The sequence below is a fragment of the Lycium barbarum genome, chromosome 3 (genome assembly GCF_019175385.1).
Source record: "Lycium barbarum isolate Lr01 chromosome 3, ASM1917538v2, whole genome shotgun sequence".
Classification (NCBI taxonomy): domain Eukaryota; kingdom Viridiplantae; phylum Streptophyta; class Magnoliopsida; order Solanales; family Solanaceae; genus Lycium; species Lycium barbarum.
Window position 1 is genome coordinate 10,208,710 of NC_083339.1, and position 8,943 is coordinate 10,217,652.

The following is an 8,943-nucleotide window of genomic DNA, read 5'->3' on the forward strand; positions in this document are numbered from 1 at the left end:
AAGTTCAAGAAATTGTCTGACTCTGAAACTACATTTAGTGGTCGTCACTATGCCATGCATGGTTTTGGATATGATGAGCTCCACAATGATTATAAGGTAGTGGGTATTTCCAGTACTTTAGGTTCTGACAATTCACGTCATGTTGAGTTGAAAACATGTAGTATAAATAGTGATTCTACAAGAATTATCCACGATTTTCACTTTGGGGTGCAAATCGATAAGTGTGGTGTGTTTGTGAATGTGAAGCTTCATTGGGCTAATAATACCTCTCATAAACTTCGTTCTTATAATGGTTGGGATATTATTTGTTTTGATCTGGCTGATGGGAAGCTGGGAAAGGTGGAGAAACCCTCATATGGAGATGGAGATTTTGATTTTACCCCGTGTCCGGGAGCGTTAGGAACTAATAAGTGTACAATGCTTCTGCCAAGATTCTTAAAATGAATTGAAAGCTACTAACTAGCTTCCTTTTTAGCTTCTTCTTAACGTATGCAATAATGCTTGGAGAAAATTAAAAAACAACAATGCTTCTGCCAAGATTCTTAAAATGAATTGAAAGCTACTAACTAGCTTCCTTTTTAGCTTCTTCTTAATGTATGCAATAATGCTTGAAGAAGATATATAACAACAATGCTTATGCCAAGATTCTTAAAATGAATTGAAAACTACTAACTAGCTTCCTTTTTAGCTTCTTCTTAACGTATGCAATAATGCTTGGAGAAGATATATAACAACAATGCTTCTGCCAAGATTCTTAAAATGAAAAACAACAATGGTTCTGCCAAGATTCTTAAAATGAATTGAAAGCTACTAACTAGCTTCCTTTTTAGCTTCTTCTTAACGTATGCAATAATGCTTGGAGAAGATATATAACAACAATGCTTCTGTCAAGATTCTTAAAATGAATTGAAAGCTATTGCCTAGCTTTTTTTTTTAGCTTTTGACTTGTACATGTAAAAAGCAAATAAATCCGTTTCCAAGTCAAAAATAAATTGAAAGCTATTGACTAGCTTCTTTTTAGCTTCTGACTTGTCCATGTAAAAAGAAAAGGAATCCATTTCCAAGTGGAAACAATTGAAAGCTATTGACTAGCTTCTTTTTTAGCTTATAAATTGTCCATGTAAAAAGCAAAGAAATTCGTTTCCAAGTTAAAAATAAATTGAAAGCTATTGACTAGCTTCTTTTTAGCTTCTGACTTATCCATGTAAAGAGAAAAGAAATCCATTTCCAAGTGAAAAAAAATTGAAAGCTGTTGACGAGCTTCTTTTTTAGCTTCTGACTTGTCTAATTTTTTAGATTTGCATTTCGCAAAGTATGCAACGAAATATAAAAGCTTGGAAAAGATAACTGCAACAATGCTTCTGACAAAATTCTTAAAAAAAATTGGATTTGATTTGTCCATGTAAAAAAAAAAAGAAATAATTTCCAAGTAAAAAAAATAAAAAAAAAATTGAAAGCTATTGACAAGCTTCTGACAATTTTTTATCCTTGCATTTCGCAAAGTCAGCAACAAAATATAAAAAACTTAAATTTGACAAGTCCATGACGAAAAGTTATTTATAAACTTGGATTACTCCAATTTTTTATTTTACATTTTCTGTGCATATGCAACGAAATGCAACAAAATTTACATTATAAAGAACTCTAACCGATCATTGTTATCTTCGGGTGAGCGTTTACAAGCAAGAGCCATTTTTTTTTTATTTTGCATTTCGCAAATTATCCAAAATCTTAGACTGAGACTTAAAAATCCATTTACTATCCAAAAAATGTCGAACAAAAAAAAGAACACACCTGGAAGCTCTTCCTCACCTTTTGCTTGGGCATTCCCGGAAAACAGAAATGATAGCTCAAGTTCACAGTCACCCAACAACGACTGGGGAACATGGGATCCATATGATTTTGAGATGGACATGTACAACCCGCACATGCTTGACGATCGAGAGGATGATTTTCGGATGCTGAAAAAATCAGATCCATGTGAGTACTACTGCGGATTACGCCGTGAATGGGAGCATAGGTACCATGAGTCAAATATGCTCATGAATGAGCTTGAGCAACTGGGGGCACCCAAGCCACGTCGATTCTCTGTGTGGATGGAACGCAGGGATATGGTAGAATATGAGGTAGCTGTGAAACAAATTCGAAAGGAGAATAATAGGATGTTGGTGAGATGTTGTAGGTACTATATCCTTAAGCTCGCTGAAGAACAAGCTGCAGCAACAAATCGCACGCTAACAGATCTAACATGAAAGAGCAACTGTTTTAGCACACGAACTTTACAAATCGGATGATGACATGCCTAACGAACGCCCTTAGACCAACTATGTGTTATATTTTTTAATTTTCAATTATAATGTAATTTTATGTTCATTCAATAAAGTGTTGTGTAAGTTCTATCCAACAATAACTGTTAAATTAAAGACAAAATTAAACTCTACAATACGAACCGTTTATATTTTAAAGTAAGGACGACAACATATTATTGAAGCACGACAACATATTATTAAAGATTACATAAGATAACAAAGATTACATAAAATAACAATAACATAGAACTCATGAAAAAACTTAACACTAAACAAGCAACAACAACTACTGAGTACGATTGGGGCAACGATTTTTGTTATGACCGGTTTGCCTGCAAGTTCCACACCTCCTAGCCATGCGAGCAGGAGCAATATCCATTTCATTCCTCCTTCTAGTTGTTCTCTGGGCTCCAGAAGTTCGCTCGTATGCAGTGTTTGCAATTAAACAGAAGGGACTTGCAGGTCAATATGTCTCATCACCCAAGGGAGAAAACTTTCCACTGTATGTTTGCTTGTAATACCTACAACTGTAGTACTTGCTAACATAGTCCTTAGGCTGAATTTTACGGATCCGACAGAATTTAATTGCATGGGAACATGGCATGTGGTAGTTTTTCCATTTCCCACACGAACATTTTTTTCCATTGTCAGAGACTTTATGGACATTTCCACCCTTACCTTCGTGTGCAAATGTCAGAATCTCGAAGACCCCAGTCACAATGTTGTAGTTCATCATATCAGTGTGCATGGCGGCCCTATCCCAATATGGAACTTCTTATCAAAACCGGGCGGCCAAGTCTTCTTATTTACCATTAGCAGAGCAGCAAGGGCGCTTCTTTTAACAAAATGATCAACAAGATTTTTAAAGGTCAAGCGAACCATGGCAGTAACAGGCAATCCACGGGCTTTCTTCAATAAACCGTTGTAAGACTCAGAGACATTTGTCGTCATAGCCCCCCACCTCTAACCACCGTCCTTATACAATGTCCATTTTTCCTTCGGAAGCTCGCTTAACCACATATGCGCTGCAGGTGACAAAGTTTTGATTTGTTGCATCCTCATTTGGTATTTCTTCTTTTGGTGCTCTGTAGCAGCCAACCACATTAGCTTCTCAAGATCAGAGTTAAGAAACTTTTTGTTAAAGTTGCTTTTTAAATGTCGAACACAAAATCTATGATGTGTGGTGGGTGGCTGTAACCATTCATGTGTCATTACACATTGCAAGATCCCTTGGTGACGGTCAGAAATTAGTTCAATGCCTTTTCTATCACAAACAACATGTCTCCATAATAAACTGAGAAACTAAGTCCATGACTCATAGATCTCACGTGCAACTATAGCATATGCAAGTGGAAAAATATTTCTGTTTGCATCAATGCCATTAACAATCAACAATTTCATCTCATACTTACCATAGACATGGGTGCCATCTATTGAGATGACCGACCTGCAACTTTTGAATCCATCGATGCTTGGTTTAAAGGCCCAGAAAAGATACTTGAAGATGTGTTCGCCTTGCATTGTAGTTGACTCGTGTGTCCACTCAACAATAGTGCCCAGATTGAAATGTTCTAGGGCAGCCATGTATCGAGGCAATGCCCTAAAAGAACCTTCGAAATCACCATACACCATCTCAAAAGCTTTCTTACGCCCTTTTTGCGCTTTTCTATAACTAGGAGTATAGTGATGGATGCCTTTTATAGTTTCCTGAACAAACTTAATACTGATTTGTGCATTGATCATAACATATGGTATCAACGAAGTAGCAATCATGTTGCTATTCAAATTGAAATGATCCTCTGTAATCATCCGTATCACAATTATGTGGCTCAATCATTTTTCCTGCTTTCCACATACCACTTCCGATCAACGAAAAACGGATCATCCAACTACAACCTTCCTCATGCCGCTTGCAAATAACCTTCCAAAATGTACCTTTGGCTTGATCTGTTTTATATTTTTTTTTTTGTGGCCTATATTATAGAGCCTCACTACACCTTTCATTTGCTTCTTGCTGTGAAATAACACACCTATTTGCATGTACAAGAAAAAATATCAACTCCTAATTACACCAATTAAAATCACAAAATTCAAAAATAATATATTATTAAAAAAATTAGTCGCACGAAACTAACCTGATTTGATAACTTTAGGATTACTGGAATTCCAAAGTGCAGCCCGAACAGACCCGTTATCTCTCATGTATGCAAAATCTTCCGGTTCTACTTCTTCGGTATTATCCAAATATGGGATCACATTTGAATGATAATTAACACTAACATTACTGGGGGCCGCAACATCTTCATCAGAATCGTCACCGTCAGCAGACGATTGATCATCGTCCGTCCCTTCATGATCTAATGGACTATCGCTATCCGACTCATTTATTATATCATTAGCTAAATCGTTATTGCTCACAATTTGTGTGAGTTGAGTCAACGTGGGGTTATCTTCAAAATCGTTATGACTATAAATAAGAAAAATTCATAGAATTTTCGAGTCAAATACAATTATACAATCCATGAATAAAGTGAATAAAATATGATTATATTTACCTATCACTGTCCAATTCACTTGGACCAGGATGTGAAGGGTGTCGTACATTACAATTCAAATTATGCAACTGCGTAGTAGCATTATTTGGTCCACCCGTCTCACGATTCTGTCCACTCCAATCAAAGTTATGATCGTGCGTTGAAGCCATACCATCATACTGTGTACCATAATTAGTTGTATCATTTGACTAGCTACCAAATCCTACAATTGTTTGTTGTTGAACTACACCCCTTGAAAAACCAATATTCAAACTTGGGAGATAGGTAGTACCTCCAAAATCGAACTCATTGTCGGTCGGTACTTCGACCTGGGTAGAGCGTTGAACTGTAGCATACATGTCAAACGCCGCTATGCATATGTGATTTTTAAAAATCTCAGGACAACGAAGAAATGACGATAAAGATTCATCGTCCGTAATTGGCATCTCACCATAAATTAGTGAACCATCGGCTGTAAATGAATTTGGACATCGTCCGGTTATAACCACCGATAGTTCAGGATCATTTACGAACATTTTACTCCTTAAGACGCGTCGCAGACGATCATATTTTAGGGAAATTGAAAACCTTTGCCCTATGTCAGGACCACGGTTGTATCTAACTGAACCTGCTTCATACACAACTTCACCACCCCAAAATAAATACACTTTAACATGAGTTTCCGTCATCTTTTATGAAATATATGAGAGAAAAAATAAAAGTTGAAGGATATGAAACAGATAAGAGAAAAACAATAGATGAAAGATATGAGATGGATAAAAGAAAGTTGAAAGACTAAGGATATACCATAAGTAAAGATAGGACAATATTTATAAATGAAGAAAAGTAAAAAATTTCGCAAATTAAGTCACGAAATGTAAAAGATATTATTTTGACAACTATTCAATGCTCGTCTGAAACTGATTGAACCAACAGAAATGAACAAAAAAATAAAATTAAAACCATAGCGATATAGAGAGCAGAAAAATGGTAAAAAAAAGGGGGGGGGGGGGGGGTTTTCGTTATATACCTGCGAAATGGAACAAAACATTTCGTTGGTATATAAACGAAAAAAAAAATTATTTTCCTATTTCGTTTTTATATAAATGAAATACGAAAAAAAAAAAAATATATTCATCCTATTTCATTGGTATATGAATGAAATAATATATATATATATATATATATCGTTTTTTAATACAAGAAATGCAAAAAAAATAATAATTATAATTTCCTATTTCGTTTTTTTATTCACGAAATACAAAAAAAAAAAAAAACCTATTTCGTTCATTAAATTACGAAATGCAAAAAAAAAATAAAAAAAAAATAAATCAGTTTCCTTCATTAATACACGAAATAAAAAAAAAGAAAATAAATCAGTTTCGTTCATTAATTCACCAAATACAAAAAAAAAAAAAAAAAACCTATTTCGTTCATTAATACACGAAATGCAAATATATATATATATATATATATATATATATATATATATATATATATATATATATATATATATATATATATATTTTTTTTTTTTTTTTCCAATTTCGTTTTTATATGAACGAAATAATTTTTTTTTATCCTATTTCTTTTTTTAATACACGAAATGCAAAAAAAAAATTATAATTTCCTATTTCTTTTTTTATTCACGAATTGAAAAAAAAAACCCCTATTTCATTGATTGTGTCACGAAATGCAAAAAAAAAAAAACAAAAGAAATAAAAAAAAAACAAAAACACCTATTTCGTTGATTGCACAACGAAATGCAAAAAAAAAAAAAATACAAATCAATTTCGTTTTTATTCACGAAATAAAAAAAAATAAAAACACCTATTTCGTGAATTGATTCACGAAATGCAAAGAAAAAAAAATAATAAATCAGTTTCGTTCATTTAATTCACGAAATAAAAAAAAACACCTATTTCGTTGATTGTATCACGAAATGCAAAAAAAAAAAAAGATAATAATAAATCAGTTTTGTTGATTTAATTCACGAAGAATAAAAAAAAAATTAGGATAAGCCTATTTCGTGAATTGATTCACGAAATGTAAAGGAAAAAAAAAAATTCTTGCATTTCGCTACATGTGTAGCGAAATGCAAGTGATTGAGTCGGCACCGGAATAGTACGTTGTGTGGGTATTTCGTTGGTTATCCAACGAAATACCCATTTTGATCTAAAAAAAACATACTATTTTTATCTAATAGCTGCAAAAATAAGTCATTTTAGCTCCGGACTCAGTTTTGTTCCAGCAGCTAATGAAGAAAAGGTTAAGTGAACTTTGTACATCGACACTTGATTAAAGACCTCAAAGATGTATATGGTGGGAAAGAATCTCAATCTTTCAATATTAAAAAATTGATTTAGATAGTAAAAATTATTTTAATACGATAAGAAGGCCGATTATGAAAAAATGGCTAAATAGTTAGTCAATTGTGGCAATACGCATTGCCACCTATATATTTTGATGATAATTTAGGAAAACGAAAGAGCACTTTCATAGTTTAATGGTAACCGTATAAGTCTAAGTAAAAAACATAATTTCCATTAAATAGCTAGTAGTTAAAAATTTAAACATCATATAAATTATCAAAAACTTATCCACCCGTAGGCATAATCTAATTTAGTATATGAATTTATATAGACTATAACTATCTCAAGTTAATATAAAAGCTATTATGTTCCTGCGAATTCAAAAGTTGAGCTCTAGATCCAACTATCCAAACCCCATAGTTTATACACATTCAATAATACTTTCAAATACACTCTTATCACTAAATTATAATTACTTAATTTGTATACATTTTCACCTTAATTTTTAGAAATTGCTAATTCAATTCTCATTGTTTTCATTATCTTTTCTCTTTCTCTTGATCCTCGACCATCAATGTTATAGAATTCTGTTAATTTGATAAACATGTCACTTTATACTCTGGTAACTAAAACATAAATGACGCTATGATATGACTCAAAAAAGCCTCAGAACTTTGATTTAATGGGAAGAACATAACACGTGACGTGTGAGTTAACTACACGTTACGGATTCTAGTATGAGCCCGTTTGGATTGGCTTACAAGTTGCTTATAAGCTGTTTTCAGCTTTTTTGAGTGTTTGACTGGCCAACTTAAAGTCATTTTGTACTTAAAATAAGCTCAAAAAAATATTTAGGCCCATTTGACTTAACTTATCTAAAGCAGCTTATAAGCCTCGTCCAAACAAGCTCTATATTCCGGACAAAAGTATGAAGAGAAGGGTAAAGGGGCTAACCGATTATCCAATTTTTTTTTTTTTTAAATGTGACCCAAATAAAAAATATGACCCAAGAATCTTCAGTCAAGGAAAACTTGGGGTGTATCTGGAATCATGGGTCTTTTTTTAGTAATTTTTACTTGGCATAGCTTACTATGTTACATATTTATGGAACATAACTATACTTTTTAATAATTAAGTTTAGTAGCTATAATATTATATTTTTACAACTTATAGCTACCCACTTTTCTACCAATTAACTTACCACTCTCCACACCCATATTTTTTAGTTGCACACTTTCTTTCTCCCCCCTTTTCCTAAATATACACGTTTCTAACTCCCCATCTCCCCTAATTTCGTGCTTTTCAAATCAGTTTCTGATTTCTTTCACTTTCTTTTTTTACTCTGTATTAATTGCTCATTAATTTTAACCTTTTACCCTCAAAATTCAACTCTATTTCCTAAAATATGTAAGATTCTCTGTTATTTTTGCGTTTTAAACGACGAATATATATTTGAATTCATCTGTTGAAATATTGAATTCAAGTTGAGTTCATAATTGAGGTAACAACGTTTTCACTGCAACTTTTTTTTTTCTAAAATTTTGAAAAATATAGTCAAAATATATGAAAAATATATCTGAAATATAGTCAACAGAAACCAGAATAAGTAATATTGAACATATTAATCAAAATATAATTAAAAAATATAGCCAAAATATAGTCATAATTGAGTTCATAATTGAGGTAGCAACGTTTTCACTGTAACTTTTTTTTTTTTCTGAAATTTTTCTAAATATAGTCAAAATATATAAAAAATATATCTTAAATATAGTCAACAGAAACCAGAAT